The sequence below is a fragment of the Apodemus sylvaticus genome, chromosome 17 (assembly GCF_947179515.1).
Source record: "Apodemus sylvaticus chromosome 17, mApoSyl1.1, whole genome shotgun sequence".
In the NCBI taxonomy this organism is placed as follows: Eukaryota; Metazoa; Chordata; class Mammalia; order Rodentia; family Muridae; genus Apodemus; species Apodemus sylvaticus.
Window position 1 is genome coordinate 46,261,515 of NC_067488.1, and position 23,591 is coordinate 46,285,105.

Consider the following 23,591-nt stretch of genomic DNA (forward strand, 5'->3'; position numbering starts at 1 on the left):
CCTGATCGATGTACTTAAACCGGATCAGAGGACCTTTGTTCTGATTAATTTTATCTCTAGAGAAGACTGTTGGTTGCAAGGACCAACCTCTGCTTGGAGAGAGGTTCTGAGGGAACATGGACTTGAAGACAAATCATGAGTACAAGCTGACAGCTTTCTGAAGATCACCAGACATCTCAGCTCTCACATGCTAAACCCCAGTCTTTTATTCACATGTCAATTCAATGGTCCTCCCCAGGTTCCCTTTTCCCACCAATCAGCATTTTTTGATCTTAGCTGATAAACTGGCAAAGTCACAGAAAACACAGAACCAAAACTCCAGCCATGAAATGTCCAGCATGGAGAGACACTTCAGCAACTTCATCTGTTAATCCCCTGACCCCTGCCATTGGCCTAAGACAAGGTCTCAGTGTGAAGCCCAGTGGTAGCACCTCATTAAAGGACCTTGCCCTCAAGGTGGTCATGGTGGCACACGCCTTTAGTCCAAGCATTTGAGAGGCAGAGGCAGGTGGATCTTTGTGAGTTTAAGGCCAGCCTGATTTACAAAGAAAGTCCAGGACAGCCAGGGTTACACAGTTACACACAGGAAACCTGTCTCTGCAAACGAGCAAACAAACAAAAAGACAAACTGAATCTTCCTTTCAGAGTCAACTAAACCAAGAACAAGCTCCATTTGAACTATCTACTTCTCTCTCCGTATCTTCCAACTGCCTCTGTCTGTTGTCCCTTATCTGATGTCTGTGTGTCCCTAAGAAAAGCCTTTGCTCCTTATGCATTCAATAGTACATGCACAGTATCAGACAGGAATGAGGGATCATATTCTATAGAAAATTTCAGGAGTTTGACAAGGTGGCTTAGCTACTGTTCTATTGCTGTGAGAAGACACCATGAACAAGGCAACTTATAAAAGGATTTAATTGGGGGCTTGCTTACACTTTCCGAAGGTTTGTCCGTGGGCATCATGGCAGGGAGCATGGCAGCAGGCAGGCATGGTGCAGGAGAAGTCATTAAGAGCTCTTATCTGTTCCACACTTTTCAGAAAAAGACACATACAGAGAGAGATAGAAAGAGTTTGGGAGAGGGAGGAAGAGGGAAAGAGAGGGAGAGGGAGAGGTAGAGGTAGAGGGAAAGGGAGAGGGAGAGGGAGAGGGAGAGGGAAAGGGGGACCGGGAGAGGGAGAAGGAGAGGGAGAGGGAGTAGGAGTGAGTGAGAGAGAAAGAGAGAGAGAGAGAGAGAGAGTGGAACTGACCCATGAAAGTAGAAACTCCCAATTTCCCAATCCACAAATCCAGGTCAAACAAGGTCCTGCTTTTAACACCAAGCTTCTGCTGCCACCTCAGTAATAACTGTGTTCCTTTTTCTTGGAAATGGAAGCTTAGCTCAAGCTCCGTCACTGACCCTCATTCTTGGCTCGGTTTCTATCCTATCCAGGCCAGAGAAGCTCTTGCCAAATCCACATCCTCGGCTGATCAGCAGGGTGGTACCTGGCAGCATGCCCAGTGGGTTGTTTTTTCCTGAGGAGCCAACAAACCAGAAATTTGTCTTTCACTTTCATGTCCTGGGTATATCCGGTCCAGAGCTTGTGTCTGGGTGTGTCTCAGAGGGGCAGCTGGTGACTGGATCCACATAGCTGAGGACAGCGGGGACACATCCAAACAGGCTGCAGGAAGATTCCTGGGTGAGCAGGGAGCATGCTCTCCCCACATGTTCATCCTCTCAGTGGCTCTGGAGGGGAAGGGTTACAGCCCCGCGTGTGGATGAGCTCAGGGAAGATGGACAATGGTCACAGGCTCGGCAGCTGTAGGGCTGGACTTTCAGTCAAGTGAGGCCTGCCTGCTCCTCTCTCCTCCTCTACCCTGTGCACAGAAGGGGACATGGATTCCCTCAGATGGGATCTGCACTGCCTGGGGCCTGACCCTCCATGTATGGAGGCCTAAGAAATGATGAGAGGTCCCTAGCAGGAAGACAACTCTTCGTCAGTTCTCAGCCATTTTACATAGGACCAAAACAGGAAAGGAAGTGGAGGAGGCTTGAACACAGAGCAGTCAGTTCCGCTGGCCTTGGGGTGCGGCTACTGAACCACAGAGAAAGAGGTTTTGATTAAGATGTACAGAAAAACTAATTGGTTTCAGAACAGCTTTGCTTGGCTAAGCGGTGGTAAGCCCTGAGCGAAACCTGAGGCACAACAGACAGTGCCTGTTCTAAGGTGCCTCCAGGAGGCTGAACAGGTAGGTGAGAGGTGACACTCCTTGGTTCTCACCTAGCCTCTGCCTAGTCTGTGGAGGACAGAGGGTGAAGCCAAGGCTGTCTTGTGTGGGCAGGTGTGGAGGGGAAGCAGGAAATGGCCTCTGAGAATGGGCTCTGTAGTCCCCAGGGCCACCACACAGGTCACACCTCACAGAAGGGCAGACTGCAGGGGAGTGAGCTCTAGTGAAGCAGAGGGGACCGGAAGTGTTAACTGCACAGGACTAATCTTCCATCCAGAGACTGGGCTGTTGTTTCCCTTACCTCTCTGCTCTGAGCACGGTGAGGTGGGGTTTGTCACCCTTTACTAGGCCTCTGTTTTGGAGCTAGGGTTGCCTGCCCTGCTGAGAGCCCCAAGAGGCTGCTCTCCACCTGTGGTGTCCAGGAAGGCTGTGCAGTGGTAGAGATACCACTGAGTCCCTCAGATGCCACAAGTCTGAAGAGAGAGTGAAAGACCAGTGTTGTCTTTTATAAAGAGAAAAAGAGAAGAAGGGGAAGGGTATGTTTAGTGGATGTGCAGTCAGGTGTGGGGGAAGCAGTTGCCTCTGTGGGCCCAGGCTGAGGTATCTCTTCTCTCTGAGGGACCAACCACAGGAGGAAGGTATAGTAAAGAATAGAATTTATTCAGGGCATAGGGAGGGGAGTTGAGAGAAAGGCAGAAAGTGAGATAGTAGAGGGGCAGAGAAGTGGAGGCTGGCCAGGAGCACTTGGAGAGAGGGGGTGGGGGAGGGAATGGGGAGAGAGCCCAGACTAACTGTGGGGCGGAGCCTAGACTAAAGGCCAACAACCAGGGAGAACAGGCCAGTGGCTGGGAGGTAGGGAAGGTGCTCCAGGGGAGGTACAGGCTGGCCCAGCCAAGGAGGTGAGGTGAATAGGGGCAAATGGCTCACACTTTAAGGTCCTTAAACAAATAGTGTCTGTTATGCTTCACGGAGACTGAGAGTCGCTAGTGGTCAAAGTGTAAGCGCCCCTGCCACCTCTGGCTGTCACCATGTGCTTTCACTGTCCTTGAGGCTGGGAGCTGATAACTGTCCCTCTGCTGCCTGGCAGGCTCTGACCACACTCACTGGAGTTCCCCAACTCTGAAGGGAACGTAATCACAAGGGAACTTGAACTTCTGCACACAAACTGGTCGTCTTGTCTGCATCAGTAGGGATTGTGTCCAGTCTTTGTACACTGTGGGCTTTCCACCACGGAACTGCAGCCCTAGCCACACACTGCAAACAGGACTAGTGAAGTTTGATTTTAGTTGGAACTAGGGAATGCGTGTGAAGCCCCAGCTTCTGCCCTCAGCCTCTCTCTCCAGGGCTGAGGTTCCCTAGTGTGCAGGTCAGATCTAATGTCTGCTGAAGGCCGCTGTGCACTGTAAATCTAGGGAGAATGCCCGTAACTCATGGGTGCACTGCCCGTGTGGGCTTAGGGTCACACATTTTATTCCATCAACAGTGAGCCTCAGTCTGTGGAAAACTTCAATGTCGATGTTCTGTGATCCTGTCGTTTTGCTTCTTGAACTATCTGAGAGCAAATAACCCTCTAGTAACGATGTTTTTTTTTTAATTTTTTATTTTTTAATGGGAATTTTCTTTTATTTTTGGTCACAGGTGTGTCTGAAGACAGTGTACTCACATGCATTAAATGAATAAATAAATCTTAAGAAAAGAAAGAAAGGAAGGGAGAAAGAAACTGCCTCAGGTTGAACATTTAGAGAAGGGGCAGAGGACTGGATGGTTCCAGAGCCAACACAGGGACAGGGTCTGACAGGATGCCAACTCTGAGGGGATGCAGGATCCTGAAGGAACAAGGAGAGGGTGTGGCCTCTCAGAGACCACTGTGTCATTCATGAATTAATGCCTGTCACAGGGCACAGGCCCTGATGCAGGCGAGATGCCTCGGGCAAGATGACCTCACAGGAAAGCTGATGTAGGTTCATGAGTGGAAATCCATATCTATCAGCTGGGGTGACATTCATAACACTCGGGTCAAGCCCCTGGTGTAGCACTCCTGTCCACTTCACAGTCATTCCTCCACATTACAGTAAGGCTCACAGGAGGGCTTCATCTCAACAATAATGCTGAACCCTAATAAGGTGTGCATGCGAAGCTATGTGTGTCACAGACACACAGAAACATTTACTATTGTCACCAATTGCGTGTGTTCCCGCCTACTCACTGGTAGGGCATGTCTTTCCATCCCTCCTGTGTGTAGATTATATAGAGGTTTTTCTTCATGGCCATGTCCTTAGCAGGTTGCATCCCTCGTGGATGCTAGCAGGACAGGAGGGCTCTGACTTGGTCAGGATGAGGGGAGAGGATAGAGCCAGATGGCTGTCATCTCTAAGTAGAAGTGCAGGGTCCCCTGGAGGAGCAGGTGACTGTCCCCTTTACTGCTCACTTCTCTGCAGTGGTCTCCATGGCAATGCATCCTGGTTTTTGTTTATTTGTTTGTTTCATTTTCCTCCCTCCAGCCTGCACAACTGGAGAGCAGCGAGAAAAAAACCTGTCAAAATCAGATGGCTGGAGCTGGGTACTCTCAAGAGATCAAGGAAGGCAGTCTCTTCTTCTCTGTGTGTTTCCGTCTCCCAAGGGTTCCAATGGAAATGGAGATGCTACAACTTTCCCTTGGCTTAACCAGGTCCCTTTGATCTTACCGACCCACCTAGGTGTGGTCATTGTGCATATAAGTGTGCTGTCATGAGTGTGTAACACACACAGGGGCTCATGCCTGTGAACACTTGGACTCCAGTTGGTGTTGCTATTTGGGGAGATTATGGAACTCACAGGCCATGGAGTCTCACTGGAGGATGTCCGTCACTGGGGGTGGGACTTTAGAGTATATGGTTCTGCTGTGTGTGGTGTGCATACTTAATCATAGCACTTGAGAGGCTGAGGTAGGTGTATCTTTGTGAGTTCAAGGCCATCCTGGTCTACACAGTGAGTTTCAGATCAGCCAGGGCCACATAATGAGAACATGTCTCAAAAACAACATAAAATAAAATAAATCTAAATAAAAAATAAGTGATAGTCATGTCCCCTTATTTCGTACTTTTTGATTGCAGCTGAGATGTGATCCCTCAGTTTCTATCACCTGCTTCTCTCTCTTCTCTACTGCAATGGGCATGCATTTTTGTGGAGCTCTGTGAAAACCTGACATTCTCTTTCTCCTCTTCCTCTCTCTCTCTCTCTCTCTCTCTCTCTCTCTCTCTCTCTCTCACACACACACACACACACACACACACAAACACACAAATACTTGATATTTCCTGCTGTCTTAGTTGTTTACTGCTGTAAACAGACACCATGACCAAGGCAACACTTATAAGGAGAGCATTTAATTGGGTCTGGCTTACAGGTTCTGAGATTCAGTCCATTATCATCAAGGCAGGAGCCTGGCAGCATCCAGGTAGGCATGGCACAGAAGGAGGTAAGAACTCTACTATCTTCATCCAAAGGAAGCCAAGCAACAGACTGTCTTCCAAGAAGCTAGAAGGAGGGTCTCAAAGCCCACTTTTTCATTAACACACTTTGTCTAACAAGAGCACACCTACTCCAACAAGGCCATCACCCTTAATAATGCCACTCCCTGGGAAAAGCCTATTCAAACCACTACAGCTGCTTTTATATAGAAAGATAATGAGGGAGTTGATAAATATCTATGTGAGGAATTCAGAAGGCTTTGGAACTTTGGACTAGAAATGCAGTTGAATACTGCCAGCAGAGCCCGAGTCCTTCCCCTGTTCAATATACTCGGACATTCTTTCTGTCCTTATCAAAAATCCTTCTACTGACACAATGAGATAATGGAGCACCTACTAGCAGCTTGAGAGTCACATTGAAGGCACTGGCACCACAGGGTCGACATGTAAGAGGCTCCTGGTGGTTCAAAAAAGGGACATGAACAAGTGTCCTGTAATTTCTCTGCAATGGAAACCAATGTCCGTGATGAACATGTGGCAAGTTGGTCCAGTGAGCTCCTCTTCCTGGTGTGCACAGGGAGCAGGGTCACTCCTCTGTACATGGTGTCTCCTCTGCATGTATGGAGCAGGGCCACAGTGAAAGGTAGAAGCTAGGGGAGGAAGACACAGAAACAGATGTGAATATGTGACAATGAAATGAGAGATGATAGAAGACACACATCTGGAATCTCATTGTCCAAAGGACCCCAGACCCACTCATTTGGTCTTCACTACTTAACTTCTATAAAGTTCCTGTTTCCACATATGCTTGCTGAGCCTAAGGCCCTTTACGTATGCAGTTGGGGGTCATAACTGAACCTCCAACCCTGGATTTCCTGGATGTTTTGTGTGAGGAGTCTTTTAGATTTAATTTTTTTTAACTGAATCATTAACTTCTTCTGTTGTATCTCCTGTGCCTGAGATTCTCTCTTCTATCTCTTGTATTTGGATGGTGATCCTTGTGTCTGCTGTTCCTGTCCTCTTTCTTGGGTTTTCCATTTTCAGGATTCCTTCAGTTTGTGTTTTCTATATTGCTTCAGTTTTGATTTTGGGGTCTTGAAGAATTTCGTTTACTTCCTTCACCTTTTTAATTGTATTTTCCTGTATTTTTTTAAGAGTGTTATTTCCCCTTTAAAGACTTATATTTATTTTATTGTAGTTTCCTAAATTTCTTTAAGGAATTTGTCATTTCCTCTTTAAAGGTCTCTCTCATCTTTATAAAGTTGGATTTGAGATCTTTTTATTGTCTTTTTGCTTAAGTTGTATTAGGAGCTTGCTGTAGTAGTACAGCTGTGCTCTGAAGGTGTCATAATGCCCTGGCTTGTGTTGGTTGTGTTCTTACTCTGGCCTTAAGTCATCTGGTTGTCCCTGGGATTTCCTGGTGTAGCAGCTATTGGAAGGGGATGTAACCTCAATGATCCCGGGGCAGCAGGATTCTGCTGTGTAGCCTTGGGTTGGACAATGGAGTTCAGGGGTCAGTGAAAGCCTCTGAGCAGTTGGGATTGGGAGGCAGGGGGCTGATAGAGAAACAGTGGGACAATGTAGCTAGGAGAAGGGTAATAGTAGACAGCTCTGGGCAGCTGGGCATGCCCCAGAGGACTCAGTGGGCAGGGAAATGGGTGCAGGGAAGGACTTTAACTGTATGCTTCCAGCAGGTCTGATCAAGGTGAGGGGAGAGGTGACTAGACAATAGAGGATCATGGGACCCATACTGTCATCTGACCTCATTATTTTCCTGATTCATAGTGGTACGTCGCAGTGTTGAAGAACTTACTGATTTTCTCACAGAATCGCTCATCAAAACAGATCTGAGGAGCCTGATAATTGAAGATGGAGCCTGGAATGGATTTGTGGAAGGAGCAGGGTTGTCAAGGTGACCTGCAGGGTGCACTCAGTGCTGCCCCCAGACCAGGAGAATGAGGGCTATTTCCTGGTCAGGTGGACCCTCTCTAGACAGTCCCAGGGGGTGCCATTGTGGACCCTTATTCTCAACTATCCAAGAGGAGTGTTTACAACATGTCATTCTTGGTGGAAATCACCTCAGGTTGTTTGAAGATGTTGCTCAAGGTGGCAGGACGGTTTCTGCCATCCACTAGTTTAGTGATCTTTACAAGTTCGTTACCACTTCCTGATTTCCACCTCCATGAAACTGTAGTGTGAGAGGATAGGATCATCCAGGTAGGGCTCTCAGCATGGGGTCTGCACACAGTGGGGCTCTCAGCACGGGGTCACCACACAGTGGGGCTCTCAGCATGGGGCCACCACACAGTGGGGCTCTCAGTATGAGGCCAGCACACAGTGAGTGCTCCCAACAGTCAGCTTTGCAAGCTAATTTTGAAAGTGAGAAGAGACAAGGTCCAAGGGTCTCCTGTAGGACTGAGGAATCAAGGATTTATTTTGAGACAAATGAGGAAAATATACACTAAACAAGCCATGTTCCAGGTTCTGACTCAGTCCCTTTCTCCCCATCTGAGGAGCTGTAACCACATCAGGACCCTTCTGTTGGTTGAGGAGGCAGAGAGCCCATGGTGCAGATGCACAGAGTTGGGTTGGACCCTGAATGTCCTCATTGAGATCCAGAGCCCCATGCTGTTTCACAGGAATAACTGTTCAGTCTAATGGGATGTGGTGACAGTCTGGGATAAGCAACAGGTCAGGGATGGAAAACCAAGTGCCAGTATCTTTCCCAAAGCCCAGAGGGACCAGGACCAGGGTCACAGCCAGGGGTCAGGAGAACTGTGAGTGACCCTGGGATGGAGGTGTAGGAAGCAGGCTAGGGGAGCAGGGTTGGAAGGAGAGGGAGAGTTGGAGGCACAGAGAGAAGGATGGTCAGGGACCCATCAGAAGACACATAAGAGGGAGAAGGGAATTTCCCCCTGCTCTGATGTCATGCCTCCTGTGTGTGTAGGGCAGCTCATGAGTGTGCTCTCCATACACTGTCTTAAAGACTGCAAAGTCTTTAAAAGACTGCAGAGTTCTTAGGGGTTATTAGGGAATTTAGTCGGTTGTATACAGAGCTCCCGAATATCAGGAAGAACACATGGCTACAGACAGCTCCCAAAGTCAGTGAGGTTGGAGGATGATTTGTATAATTCAAGAACCTGAGGAGACCTCATATCAACACACCAAAGGAAATGCTTCCTCTTTTGTCTTGAACAAATTCAGGGGATTTCTGTCCTTCTAATTACTATAGATGATCTCCAGGCCCCTTGCATCTTTGCACATGTCCTTTTGGTATTCCAAAAAGACAGTGTCATCAGCGATGGTGTCTGTTAGCCTAGTGATCTCTGTCTACAGGAATCTGCCATGTTGAGAGTCAGGAACTAGTGAGAAGTGGCAGTCAGTGTGGAGCCAAGTTTGGTGGCAGGTATCCTGTCCCAGTCACCCCAGGCAGCCACTGATCTTGTGGGCTCCAGCCTGGAAGGGGACAACTTTGGGCATCTTCATTGACCAGGTAGCAGGCAAAACAATCTGGATGGTCTCAAGGCTCTAATGAGATTTTCTTGGCTTTTACTATTAAATTCTCAGAAGCAGCTAAATGACAATCTCAAGACAGAGTGAACCTTCCTTCTCATTTTGACACCAGCTATTCATGAAAGACGACTCTAGGCCAACTCCACAATTGGGAAAAAAATAAAAACAACTCAGAACTCACATAGATAATTGTAATCACATAGCATGGGGGTTAAAATGAGCCAATGACAAAAGGCCTCAGTCAGATCTGAGAGAGCGTCAGTCTTCAGATTTCTTGTCCTCGGGATGAAGTATTCTTCATTGAGTTTATGATGAATCACATGACTCCTGCATCTTAGAAAGCCCACCCCAGGAAAAATATTCATCCTGACACAGCTTCCAGCAGCCAGGAGGACACTGCTCAGGACTGTTGGCCCAGGGGAGAGAGATGGAGCCACTCTGTACACACACAGGGGGCTAGGACTTAGGGCCACTGGTAGCAAGGGCAGAAGACAGTACATCCTTTACAAGGACACCAAGAACAGATCAATTCCATGGACATGGGCCTTATGAATATCTTCCTAGGGTCAATGGCTTAGGCCTCCAGTTCCTCAGGAGGTCGGAAATGGCACCAAATTCCCCATCACACCCACGTCTTTAATGTTAAGTATTTTTATAGGAAATTCCTGGGAACAGTGTATCTCAGCCCCTTCATTTCCCCACTGGAAGTCCTTATGGACATTTAAAGAAATATCTTGCAGATGGGACCCAAATCCAACCTTAATGCTGACACTTGTGCAACAGATGCAGGTGGTCTGTGCAAAGCCTTAAAGCAAATATGCTGTCACTGTGTACTGTCCCTTGAGGCCAGATGTGTAGCTCTTAGCTACTCAGGTCTGGGAGCCTTTCAGATGGAGGAATCCACTCCTAGCACACTCAGTCTGTATATCCTGCTGCAGGGCTCTCCAGGCAAGCTCAGGCATTCCTGCAGGCTGCATGCTGCAGGGAATGCAGATGACTTCCCAGCATCCAGTGGTAGAGGGGAGACTCATGGGAAAGGTGCATCCCTCACAACACACAGTTCTCAGGGTAAAGATTATTTGCTCTGATCCAACACCCTGTGCTCATCACAGGGTTCCCATGGGTAGTGATGGCACTGACCTTGAGTGGGGGCATTTATCAAGTGCCTTTCACTATGGCATCTTGACTCTACCTTATACACTGACGCCTATGGTCTAAAGACAGTGGGCATCCAGGATGTACAAAATGTTCACAGTAAAATGGAAAAATTTTGATTTCTATAAAATTCTTATTGGTTTTGTTGTATAAAGTTAAAGACTGAATAAGCTTTTATGAAAAAAAAAAAGCTGTTTTCCTCATGCTCTTGACTTCTGTCACAGTGAGGAAGCAGCTGCACTGCGTGATGCTCTGGAAAAGCATTTAGCACAGGAACCCACAGATGACAATGACAGAACTCAAAGGGAGCAGCAGAAACATTGGCTTTTGCGTGAGTTTCCTCAGTTGAAAAGAAACTTGAGGACCATATCAGGAAACTCCGAGTCCTGGCTGACCATCTTGACCAGGTGCACAAGGGCTGCACAGTCTCCAATGTGGTGTCCAGCTCTGTTGGTGCTACCTCTGGAGTCTTGAGCCTCATTGGGTTGGCTCTGGCACCCATTACAGCAGGGACCAGTCTGGTAATCACAGTAACCTCTGGGGTTCTGGGAGTGATAGGAGCTGTGACTAGTCTTACAACCACCATTGTGGAAGAATCAAGCAGACTGCCAGATGAATCTGAAGCCAGTCACCTGGTCGGAGCCAGCATGAATGTACTTGATGAGATTCTAAAGATTATGCCTAAGATCTCAATCAAGTTCTATAATAAAGGAGTGGAATTACTTGATGCCTTCAGAACCTTCAAGGATGAGATCCGAGCCATCAGAAAAGCCAGATCCATCTCTCACTGTGAAGAGGCCAGGTACCTCACCTCCCCTGGAAGAAGGTCTGTGCAGGGTCTTCTCCCAATGACCAGGGAAGCCAGGATTAGAACAGGAGGGTTTACAAGTTTATTCCTTGCTTGGGATGTGTATGACCTTGTGAATGAATCAAAGAATCTGTATAATGGGGCAAAAACAGAGTCAGCTGGAGCACTGCAGGACCTGGGTCACAAGCTGGAGGAGAAGCTGCAGGTATTTGAGAAGAACTACAAGGATCTGAAGGGAGACCCACCTCAGTGACCCCTCCTCCAAGCAGCTCAGAGTTCAGAAGAGATGAAGTGTACAGTGGTGGGGACAGCGTAGTCACACTGTAACAAGGGAAACTGAGGTCAAGTCCATAGAAAAGATTGTTGAGGAGTTTGAATGTCTCTGGCTGAGTAGAGGGAGGTCAATGCAAATGTCCAGAGATCACAGAAGAGGAAGAATCTGGAATCTAAAAGGGGATCAGACTTCCACAAGAGTGGAGAATCTGCAGACCAATCAGCATCCATCACTCTCATAACACCCTGCTGTATCCTAACATCTTTGCCATCTCCTCATGGTCTTGTGCTGGGTTTGCTAAATGCTTAGCTATCTGAAAAGTGACATTGTTTTAGTAGGTTTGTTTTGCTGTACTTCTTTTCATAGATTTTTTTTAAAGATTATTTATTTATTACATGTGAGTTTTTAATGTAATGTCTTCAGACACACCAGAATAGGACATCCAATCTCATTGTGGATGGTTGTGAGCCACCATGTGGTTGCTGGGATTTGAACTCAGGACCTCCAGAAGAGCAGTCAGTGCTCTTAACCTCTGAGCCATCTCTCCAGCCCATTTTCATAGATTTTTTAATGGGTTGGGGAACAGTTTCAAATTATGAAATCAGAAAGTACTTTTATAGTTTTTTTTAATTCATTATGGCTTTATCATGTTGCTGGACTGGAATTTCTAGATAGACCAGAAACTTGTGATGATTTTCCTATGTATTGGGATTTACGTGCCTGTACAACAGTACGGATATATTATTGAATGTAGTATTCATTGCATGTATTAAACAATATCTGTGGGTGTTAACAAGTGTCTAGTGTGCCACACATTTGAAAAGTATACTATGCTACCTTTCAGATTGCCTTTTACCTTGCAATATACATGAGAGAAATAAAAAAAAAATTTAAAAAGGGGCGATCAGATTGGCCTAGAGTTTGGGGAATGGGAGGATAACATGGTGGGTGTGGTCAGGGAGGTCTGGACAGGACAAGCACTGAGAAGTCAGGAAGCTTTGGGAACAGAACGTGGGAGAGCACCAGAGTGAGAGTCAAGGCGGATCCCATAAGGCATCAAACAGTGTATGGAATGGAGATGAAGCCAGAAACTCTGTGACAGGAGACTGGGCATATGGCTCTCAGCAACTTCTCAGTCTGTGGAGGTTTGCTGGCCAAGGTGGTGTCTCAGATCAATGGGCTCTTGTTCTCTAATGTCCTAAAGGCTTGTGTCCAGTAAATGTTAACTGTGTGGTCTTGAAAAATGGAGTAAAAGCAGTCACTGGCCACCTTTTGACCACCGGTATTGGCAGAGTCCTGAGCACTGAGGTGGCAACCATTTGCCTGACTTTCTAGTGTTGTCACAGAACATGCTGAGCAGTTTCTAGAAGATCATCTTAATGTAAAAGTGGGATGGACCCTGCTTCTGTCCCTGGACTTAGAGACAGAGGCATGGGAGTGTGCTAAACCCTGCCATCCTGACTGTTCAGGGGTCTGTGAATGTTCCAGGCTATTCCTCACTTTGATCAAAGGAATCAGTCATGGTGGGCCTGCGGCTCCACAGATATTTACATAGTCCTATATCCCACAGTGCGTTTTTCTGCCAAGCTGAAGTCAGGATGATGAAAGAAGAAAAAAATCAAGAGTAAGAAAATACTTTAAAATATAGCAACAATTATCTCAACAAGAAACTATGGTCACTAGGGTCTTGTTTCTTAATTCTCCATCTTGGCTTCCTCTTGGCTCAATCTCTGAGTTGTGGAATGATAGCCAATAACTCATTCCTTAGCTAGTCTCCCCATTTGCAAAATCAGATACTGATTTGAAAAATGGGGAAAGATTTGTGTTTTAGGGAATGATTGTAAAACTCCAATTAAATAGTGAAATAAATGTTGCAAACTGTAGTGTTTAGTTCATGAGTAGTTTCTTGTTCTTCCTCGGTCAAGCTGAGAGGACACTGTAATCAAACCCAGCAATGTTTGTATAAAATGAAATAGGCCCATAAGGAAGGGATATGTTGTCCCTTGGTGCCCAGCTCCCATGTGTCTCTTCTCCTGGAACAGAGCAAAGATGTCTCATAGCCATCCAGAGTAGGTCTCTGGTAGAGGAAGGACTTTGGTCCCTCAACCAAAGGTGCCATGAGGGTGAGACATGAGGTAGTGGACTGTGCCATGGAGCATGCTGGGGACTTCTGAAAGGAAGCAAGACAGGATGGTTCCAAGTAAAGGCGGATTCCAAGTGTCATGCTCTATAACCTCAGAAGACCACTGTCTCCACTCCAGAGCCCAGGACTGTGCTAAGGGGTGAGGAGAGACAGGTGGTGGTCAAAAGAGATGGGGCTGGTCAGAGTTTAGAAGGTGTGGAGAGTGATCTCTGGAAGGGCCCTGAGCCTGAGGTGGCAGAATCTATTTTCATAAACACCATTTAGAACCCACAAACCCATGGGGTATGCAGATAAGAATTTAGAAAGCCAGCCTAAGGTTATCACACAAAACCAGATATGATCCCAGATGCCTAAGAATTCCTGGGTGCTGCTCAAATTTAACCAGAGCAAGACTACTCAGTAAGTTGGGGATTGTGCTCTTTCTCCAAATGTTTGGTCTCACCACAGCTCAAGAAGGTGGTGTGGACCCCTTTAAAGTACACACACTGTGAGAGGAGAACTGGACTTCAAGCTCTGTTGGGTCTCGCTGCACTTCTAAAGCATGAGAGAAGTTTTCCCTCAAGTTAGATCACCAAGCTGTCAGGCTTTAGCTTAGATAACAGATTTCTCAGGACCTGACATGGGACCCGAGATGGAAGGTGTTTGGTGTGAGTGCCCACTCCACTGAGAAATCAAGGAAATGAAGAGAGGGGCCTGATGAGTAACGTTATCTCTGGGGTGCAGCTACTACTGCAGGATGGGGACAAAGGCTGACTACAGAGGCACAAAGAGCCTTTTCTGGGATTGGGGGTTGTCATACAACCTGCTCTGAGGACAGATTCTATGTCAGGCTCTGTGTAGAGTCTGAGTCTTCAGTAGAAAATGGCTAATCCAGTGTACTGAAAAGGAGGCTGAGCAGTGGGTGTCAGATTGTGTTCTCTGTGCATCTCCTAGTCTCTGCTCAACTTGTGGGGATGAGGGCAAAAAATGGCAGGTGCTGTCTTGTATATATGAGGGAAGAATATAATCAACGGGGATGCAAACACACTCTTGGGTCAGAACTAGGTAGCTCCAGGAAGCCATGTTTCTCAGTGTCTGTTCCATGGATCTCCATGGTTTCTTATTGCCAAGGACCACTCCAGACTTGAAGATGGGTTCCTGAAAAATGGGTGTTTGGGAGCAGTGAAAGAAGCAGTTGAAGTCAGTGACAGAGTACAAGCACACAGCTCAGTCCTCTGCTGAGACAGGTCTCTCAATAGTTTTTTGGTTTTCCAACCAAAGTCAGAAAATTTGCCAAAAAAAAAAAAAAAAAAAGCTAAATGTTTGTGTTAGCTCTCTAAGCAGTTCTCTCTGAGTAGCTCACAGATTTGCATAAGCTACTTCTCTAGGAATTCGAGGGCTTGTATCACCAAACCTGGTAAACCCTCTGTCACAAGCTAGCATTGAACTGATAAATTTGCCTACATAAATAAACACAAACACTAGGCTTATCTGGGTGGGATCAGGTCCTGAGCTCACAGTTTCCTCACTTTCTATTTCTCCTCTTGAAACATGAACATTGTTTTAAAACTATTTCTTTCCCTCTCCTGACTCAGTGAAGCTGTCTCTTTTTGTTTTCAGGTCTAAGAAGTCCTTCATAAAAGTCATGGTACATCCTAAAATTTTGTGTGATTGAGAAATGTTCTTGAACTCATGTTTTCAGAGTTCTTTCCCACAGCCTTAAGGGCCGTCCTGAAAATCTCAGCATTTACCATTTTGCTTATGAATATTAGACACCCCCACCTGGACTTGTGCTGTTTCAAATTATTGTGGTGTCCTGAAAATTTGCAGGGAAAATATTTCATGAAAGTTGAACATGAAGTAAAATATATACACTATTATACAACAAGCCTTATGTCTATCAATTGTCAACACCCATGAAGGCCCATACACTGTTGACTCTGCTCTAGTATTGGAAGCATGTCACACTGTCCTTTCCTCAGCGGCCATGCTGGCTTCTTATTACTTGTTTTGTTACTTAGCTATTGTTACCCTTGCTCTGTATCAGGGCACCAGAGTGTTTCCTGGTGCTTATGGGTTATGTTTTTTTTTTTTAACTGCTACTTCATGGTTAGCTTGGGACCATTTTCCCCCAACTTTTGTACAAAGCAAGCTGCTCGAACCACACACTGTCTCTATGAAAATTCCCTGCTGTCTCCGTGCTGGAGATGTGTGGTACTGTGGGACCTCCCTGGGCACTAGCGAAAGAAGCTGCACAGCTGGTCCTGGTCACCAGCACTGGGCTGCTTTATGGATCATGTCATGTCTCCTCCTGACAAAAGAGACTTAGATATTGGGATGGGGAAGGACAAGTGTAGTAGAGAGAAGTGTCATAGCAAAGCTTGCCATCCAGGGCTGGGAGGAACAGGGCAAGCCATCAGGAAGGAAGTGGCATAGGAGGACCTCAAGTGGGAGGGAGAGGGAGGAGTTTTACAGGGTGGGAGGAGCCCAGTTTAGGCCTGAGCTAGAAGGTCCCTGTATTTGAGGGGAGGGTGATGAATCCTTGTCCCTGTAGTTGCTGCTTGAGGAGTCAGTCCTGGGCCCACCTCACTCTTCCATCACCATAACCAGTAGAGAGGCATCTTGCCTGGCTGCATCCAAAGAAAACATGACAGCTGGAGACATGGCTGTGAGAAGGGACTGAATCTGCTCAGTGCCACACACAGCCCCCAGTAGAATTTGTGAGAGATGTTTCACAGACTCAGGTGTTAGATTTCAAAAGAGGAAGGGAAAGCATTGGAGGAATGAATGTAAATCAAAATTTCATAAGGATGGAACCCCTCTGAAAGATAAGGAGACCAAAAATGGGATGAGAGGCATGCCCTCTGTTCCGAAATAAAAAAAGGGCAAAATAGGGAGACAGAGAAAGGTACAAGTAAACTGAATCCTCCGGGCCCCTGACTTTAACACCTTAAGCTTACCTGGAGCAACACCAGGAAGTGCAGGATTAAATCTTGCAATAGACAAAGATGATATAGTCTCTATTTATGAGGGAGTGCAATTAGTAGATACAGGATTTAAAGGGCCACTATCACCTGGCACCTTTGGTCTTATAATAAGGAGAAGCTCAAATTATAAGAAAAAATTTAAAGTACTTCCTCGAGTAATTGATTCAGACGTCCAGGGAGAGGTAAAAATTATGATTAAGCCATTAAAAGAAGCAATACAACTACATAAAAGCCAACGGTACCTCAGATAATACTACTCCCTTATATACACCTCCCCAACCCAATATTAAAACAGACTAGAGGGGAGGAAGGGTGTGGCTCCACAGAAGTGGAAGTCTGGGCTCAGGAAATTGCTAGACAAAGACCCTTACGATTATAAAAATAGAAGCAAAAAATACCCAAGCATTATTGGACACAGGAGCAGATAGGTCTTACATTACACAAAGGACTGGCCTGGGACATGACCTGTAGTTCATACCACCTCTACTCTGGTGGGATTGGGCCTAGCTTCCAACATAGCACAAAGTTCAAAAATCCTGACATGGGAATGTGAAGACAAAGTGGGTACTTTTCAACCTTATATTATTTCCTCTTTGCCATTCTCCTTATAGAGAAGAGATATCTTAGGGGAAATGAAAGTCAAATTAACCACAGATGAAAATTGGAATGATCAGCATTTTTTATAGGGCCATCTGATGAGTTAAATGGAGATAACATTTCATGGACTAATGATGAGCCTGTGTGAAAGAATCAGGGAACCCTAACTCAGGAAAAGATACAGGCTCTAGAACAACTAGTAGAAGAACAACTGCAGTTAGGACATATTGAAGAATCTAACAGTCCATGGAATACTCCTGTGTTTGTCACTAAATAAAAATCAGGCAAATGGAGACTCTTATAAGATCTTAGGGCTGTTAATAAGACAATGCATGATATGGGAACTTTACAGTCAGGACTTCCATCCCCAGTAGCTGTTCCAGAGTATTATTATATTATAGTTATAGATTTAAAGGATTGTTTTTACAATATGAAGTTACAACCAGAAGATACACAAAGATTTGCTTTCAGCATTCCTTCCTTTTGTTGATTTTCAAAATCCATTTCAAAGGTATCAATGGAAGGTTCTCCCCCAAGGTATGAATAATAGTCCCACTCTTTGTTAGAAATTTGTGGATCAAGCTTTAAGATCCATCAAGGTTAAGCAGAAAAAGGCTTTCATACTTTTTTATGAATGATGTTCTTATAGCAGAAAAAACAACAGACTTAACTGAACCAATTTTATAAACTATGATTGAGGCATTGATCAAACATTGACTATCTTCTCGGATAAAATTCAGCATAAGAAGCCAAAAAATTATTTGGGAAAAACAATTCATAATGAATATATTATGTCTCAAAAATTGCAACTTAGGATTGATAAATTAAAGACACTTAATAATTTTCAAAAATTATTGCAAAATATTAATTGGATTAGACCTTATCTAAAAATTACCACTGGACAATTGCATCATTTATTTGAAATTCTTAAAGGAGATCCTGAATCTAAAAGATGGCTTACAGAAGAAGCCTTAAAACAATTAGAATTATGGAACAAAAGATACAAGTTGTTAAAGTAAAACAGATAAACTATCTAAAAACATGGTCCCGTTCTTTCTAGCTTCTGGCTATTATAAATAGGGCTGCTATGAACATAGTGGACTATGTATCCTTATTACATGCTGGGGAATCCTCTGGGTATATGCCCAGGAGTGGTATAGTTAGGACCTCCAGAAGTATCATTCTCAGTTTTCTGAGGAACCGCCAGACTGATTTCCAGAGTGGTAGTACCAGTTTGCAACCCTACCAGCAGTGGAGGAGTGTTCCTCTTTCTCCATATCCTTGCCAGCACTTGTTTTCTCCTGAGTTTTTGATCTTAGCCATTCTGACTGGTGTGAGGTGAAATCTCAGGGTTGTTTTGATTTGCATTTTCCTGATGACTAAGGATGTTGAACATTTCTTTAGGTCCTTCTCAGCCATGCAATATTCCTCAGGTGAAAATTCTTTGTTTAGCTCTGTTTTTAAGGGGGATATTTGGCTCTCTGGAGTCTACCTGAGTTCTTTGTATATCTTGTATATAAGCCCTCTGTTGGATGTAGTGTTGGTAAAGATCTTTTCCCAATTTGTTGGTTGCCATTTTGTCCTTTTGACAATGTCCTCTGCCTTACGGAAACCCTGTGGTTCTATGTGGAATGGATACAGAAAATGTGGTATATATACACAACGGAGTACTATTCAGCCATTAGAAACAATGAATTCATGAAATTCTTAGACAAATGGATGGAACTGGAGAACATCATCCTAAGTGAGGTAACCCAGTCTCAAAAGAACACTCATGGTATGCACCCACTGATAAACAGATATTAGCCTAGAAGGTTGGAGTACCCAAGACACAATTCATGTATCAAATGATGCCCAAGAAGAAGGAAGGAGTGGCCTATGGTCCTGGAAAGGCTCAGTGCAGCAATGTAGGGGAATACCAGGGCAGGGAAGTGGGAAGGGGTGGATGGGGGAACAGGGGGAAGGAAGAGGGCTTACGGGACTTTCAGGGAGGGGGGATCCAGGAAAGGGAAAATCACTTGAAATGTAAATAAAGAATATATCGAATAAATAAATAAATAAATAAATAAATAAAATAAAAGCATGGTTCCTTATTATACTTAAAACATCTTTTTTTTTTTAAAGATTTATTTATTATTATATGTAAGTACACTGTAGTGCCTTCAGACACCCCAGAAGAGGGCATCACATCTTGTTAGGATGGTTGTGAGCCACCATGTGGTTGCTGGGATTTGAACTCGGGACCTTCAGAAGAGCAGTCAGACCTTCTTAACCGCTGAGCCATCTCACCAGCCCTACTTAAAACATCTTATACCCCTACTGCATCTTTATGGCAAGAAGGTATATTGGAATGAATTTATCTCCCTCATACTCAAGTAAAAATGGTATCTTCTTATCCTTTTATGTGTAGTCAATTAATTATTAAAGGGAGGTTAAGATCCAGGTAACTATTTGGCAAAGAAATGCATAAAATTGTTATTCCCAATTATAAGGAACAATTGGAGTATTTACTTCAAACTGCAGATGATTGGGGAATTGCATTAGCTCATTATATGGGACAAATTAAATATCATGTACCTCAAAACTCTATATAAAAGTTTATAGAAGAAACAGAAATAATCTTTCCTTCTAAAATAGCATTGGAACCCATTTCTGACGCCCTTTTAGTATTTACTGATAGGTCATCCAATGGAATTTCAGCTGTCTATATAAAAGATAGATCTGTAATTATTAAAAAGGCAAAAGAAATTTCTGCAGAGCAGGCAGAAATTAGAGCAGTTATTATTGCCCTTGAACGTATACCTGAAGAGTTCAACTTTTATACAGATTCAAAATATGTAGTTTGTTTATTTCCAGACACAGAGACAGCTCTTATATTTGGAAATGCAAAAATATATCACTCTTGCTTCAGTTGCAAAATATAATTCAATCAAGAAAAAGAAAAATTTTTATGGGACGTATCAGAGGACATAGTGGCCTGCCAGGTCCATTGGCTTTAGGAAATTTTATGGCAGATCTATTGACAAAAGACCACTTGATTGCTAGTGTGGTTGAACAAGCATTTGAAAGTCATGCTTTACGTCATCAGAATGCATTGACCTTGAGAAGGATGTTCAATTTGACACGAGAACAGGCTAGGCAAATTGAGAAGGACTGTGAACATTGTCCTGATGTATATCATCCATTAAAAATGGGAGTTAATCCAAGGGGCCTTAAGGCTCAAGTTTTGTGGTAAATGGATGTAACTCATATCCTGGAATTTGGAAAGTTGGCCTAAGTCCATTTTACTGTAGACATCTACTCTCATCTTGTCATGGCCACTGAGAGAACCAGGGAGGCTGTGAAAGATGTCACACAACATCTTATTACATGCTTCTCTTCCTTAGGTGTCCCAAAAAGAATTAAAACTGATAATGCTCCAGCATATACTTCTTAAGCTTTTGCAAAGTTTTGCATTCAATGGGGTATAGAACATACAATGGGAATTCCATATAACCCGCAAGGTCAGAGAAAGGACTCATCAAAAACTTTTTTTTTTAATTTTTTTTTTTTTTTATTTAAGTCAAAGAAAAAGGAACTGGAAAGAAACAGAATAAATGAAGGTAATTTGAATTTAGCCAGTATGAACCAAAATGTAACTTTTCTTTCTTTCTTTCTTTCTTTCTTTCTTTTTTTTTTACGTTTATTGAATGTAATCTTTATTTACATTTCAAATGCTAAAACCTTTCCTGGTTTCCCCCCTCCAGAAAACCCCCAACCCCTCTTCCTACTCCCTGCCTCCTAATATATGCCCCTCCCCCTGACCCACTCCCACTTCCCCTCCCCCCTCCATTTCCCTTTGTTTGGGTATCTATTAAGCCTTCACCAGACCAAGGACCACTCCTCCCACTGATGCCTGACAAGGCATTGCTCTGCCACATTTTTGGCTGGAACCATGTGTGCCCCTTGCTTGATGGTTTAGTCCCTGGGAGTCCTGGGGTGTCTGGGTGGCCGACATGCTCTTCCCATGTGGCTGTAAACCCCTTCAGCTCCTCTGTACCGCCCTCCAACTCCTCCATTGGGGACCCCATGCCCAATCCAATGGTTGGCTGCTAGCATCTGCCTCTCTATGTGTAAGGTTCTGACAGGGCCCTTTCAGAGACAACCATGACATGCTCCTTTTGGTATGCAATTTTTGTTGTCCATAATAGTGTCAGGGTTTGGTGATTGTTTATAGGATGGATCCTCAGGTAGGGCAGTCTCTGTGTGGCCTTTCCTTCAGTCTCTGCTCCACACTTTGTCTCCTTTATTGCTCCTGTGAGTATTTTGTTCCCTTTCTCAGAGGAACCAAAGCACCCCCACATCAGTTCTCCTTCTTCTTGAGCTTCCTGTGGTCTGTGAATTGTAATTTGTTTATTTTGAGCTTTTGGGCTAGCATCCACTTATCAGTGAGTACAAACTATTTGTGTTCTTTTTTTTTTTAATTCGATATATTCTTTATTTACATTTTAAATGATTTCCCCTTTCCTGGCTCCCCCCTCCCCGAAAGTCCCATAAGCCCTCTTCCCTCCCCGTTCCCCCATCCACCCCTTCCCACTTCCCTGTTCTGGTATTCCCCTACACTGCTGTACTGAGCCTTTCCAGAACCAGGGGCAACTACTTTCTTCTTCTTGGACATCATTTGATATGTGGATTGTGTCTTGAGTATTCCAAGCTTTTAGGCTAATATCTGCTTATCAGTGAGTACATACCATGAGTGTTTTTTGAGCATGGGTTACCTCACTTAAGATGATGTTCTCTAGCTCCATCCACCATTTGTGTTCTTTTGTGTTTGGGTTACCTTGCTCAGGATGACACTTTGTAGTTCCATCCATTTGCCTTAGGATTCCATTGTGTATATATACCACAATTTCTGTATCCATTCCTCTGTTGAAGGACATCTGGGTTCTTTTCAGCTTCTGGCTATTATAAGTAAGGCTCTATGAACATAGTGGAACATGTGTCCTTATTGCATGTTGGAGCATTTTCTGGCTATATGCCCAAGAGTGATATAGCTGGGTCCTCAGGTAGTACTTTGTCCAGTTTTCTGAGGAACCTCCAAACTGATTTCCAGAGTCATTTTACCAGCTCCCAATCCCACCAACAATGGAGAAGTGTTCTTCTTTTCCCACATTCTCCCCTGAATCTGCTGTCCCCTAAGTTTTTCATCTTAGTCATTCTGATCCATGTGAGGTGGAATCTCAGTGTTGTTTTGATTTGTGTTCCCCTGATAACTAAGGATGCTGAACATTTTTTAGGTACTTCAGAGCCATTCAAGTTTCCTCAGTTGAGAATTCCCTGTTTAGCTATGTATCCCATTTTTTAATAGGGTTATTTGACTCTCTGGAGTCTAACTTCTTGATTTCTTTGTATACATTGGTTATTAGCCCTCTATCGGATGTAGGATTGGTAAAGATCTTTTCCCAATTTGTTGGTTGCTGTTTTGTCCTATTGACAGTGTCCTTTGCCTTACAGAAGCTTTGCAGTTTCATGAGGTCCCATTTGTCGATTCTTGTTCTTAGAGCATAAGCCATTGATGTTCTATTCAGGAAATTTGCCCCTGTGACCATGTGTTCAAGATTCTCCCCCACTTTCTCCTCTATTAGCTTCAGTGTGTCTGGTTTTATGTGTTGGTCCTTGATCCACTTGGACTTGAGCTTTGTACAAGGAGATAAGAATGTGTTGATTTGCATTTTTCTGCTTACTGACTTCCAGTTGATCCAGCACCATTGTTTAAAAATGCTATCTTTTTTCCACTGGATATTTTTATCTCCTTTGTCAAATATCAAGTGATTGTAGGTGTGTGGGTTCTTTTCTGGGTCTTTAATTCTATTCCACTGATCTTCCTATTCCATTGGTATGCCTGTCTCCATACCAATACCAAAGAGTTTTTATCACCATTGCTCTGTAGTAGAGCTTGAGGTCAGGGATGGTGATTCCCCCAGGAGATCTTTTGCTGTGGAGATAGCTTTTGCTATCCTGGGTTTTTTTTTTATTCCAGATGAATTTGGGAATTGCTCTTTCTAGATCTATGAAGAATTGATTTGGGAATTTGATGGGGATTGCATTGAATCTGTAGATTGCTTTTGGCAAGATGGCCATTTTTACTATATTAATCCTGCCAATCCACAAGAATGGGAGGTCTTTCCATCTTCTGAGATCTTCAATTTTTTTCTTCAGAAGCTTGAAGTTCTTGTCTTAAAGATCTTTCACTTGCTTCGTTAGAGTCACTCTCGTGACTATTGTGAAGGGTCTCATTTCCCTAATATATTTCTCAGCTTGTTTATCCTTTGAGTAGAGGAAGGCTACTGATTTTTTTTGAGTTAAGTTTATATCCAGCCACTTTGCTGAAGTTGTTTATAACCTTTAGGAGTTCTCTGGTCAAAGTTTTGGGGTCACTTAAGTATACGATCATATCATCTGCATATTGTGATATTTTGACTTCTTCCTTTCCAATTTGT

The 23,591-nt window shown here is 44.2% G+C and overlaps 1 protein-coding gene and 1 pseudogene across 1 annotated transcript in view; both read left to right on the top strand.

Annotated features, from left to right (window-relative positions):
* Positions 1-1,562: 1,562 nt before the first annotated feature.
* LOC127668073 (apolipoprotein L3-like) overlaps positions 1,563-23,591 on the top strand; it is a 49,831-nt gene continuing 27,802 nt past the window's right edge. The window contains exon 1 of the mRNA XM_052161519.1: positions 1,563-1,678. The gene's annotated coding sequence lies outside the window, so the exon portion shown is untranslated. The remainder of the gene's footprint in view (positions 1,679-23,591) is intronic.
* On the top strand, positions 7,435-12,183 carry LOC127667349 (apolipoprotein L3-like; annotated as a pseudogene).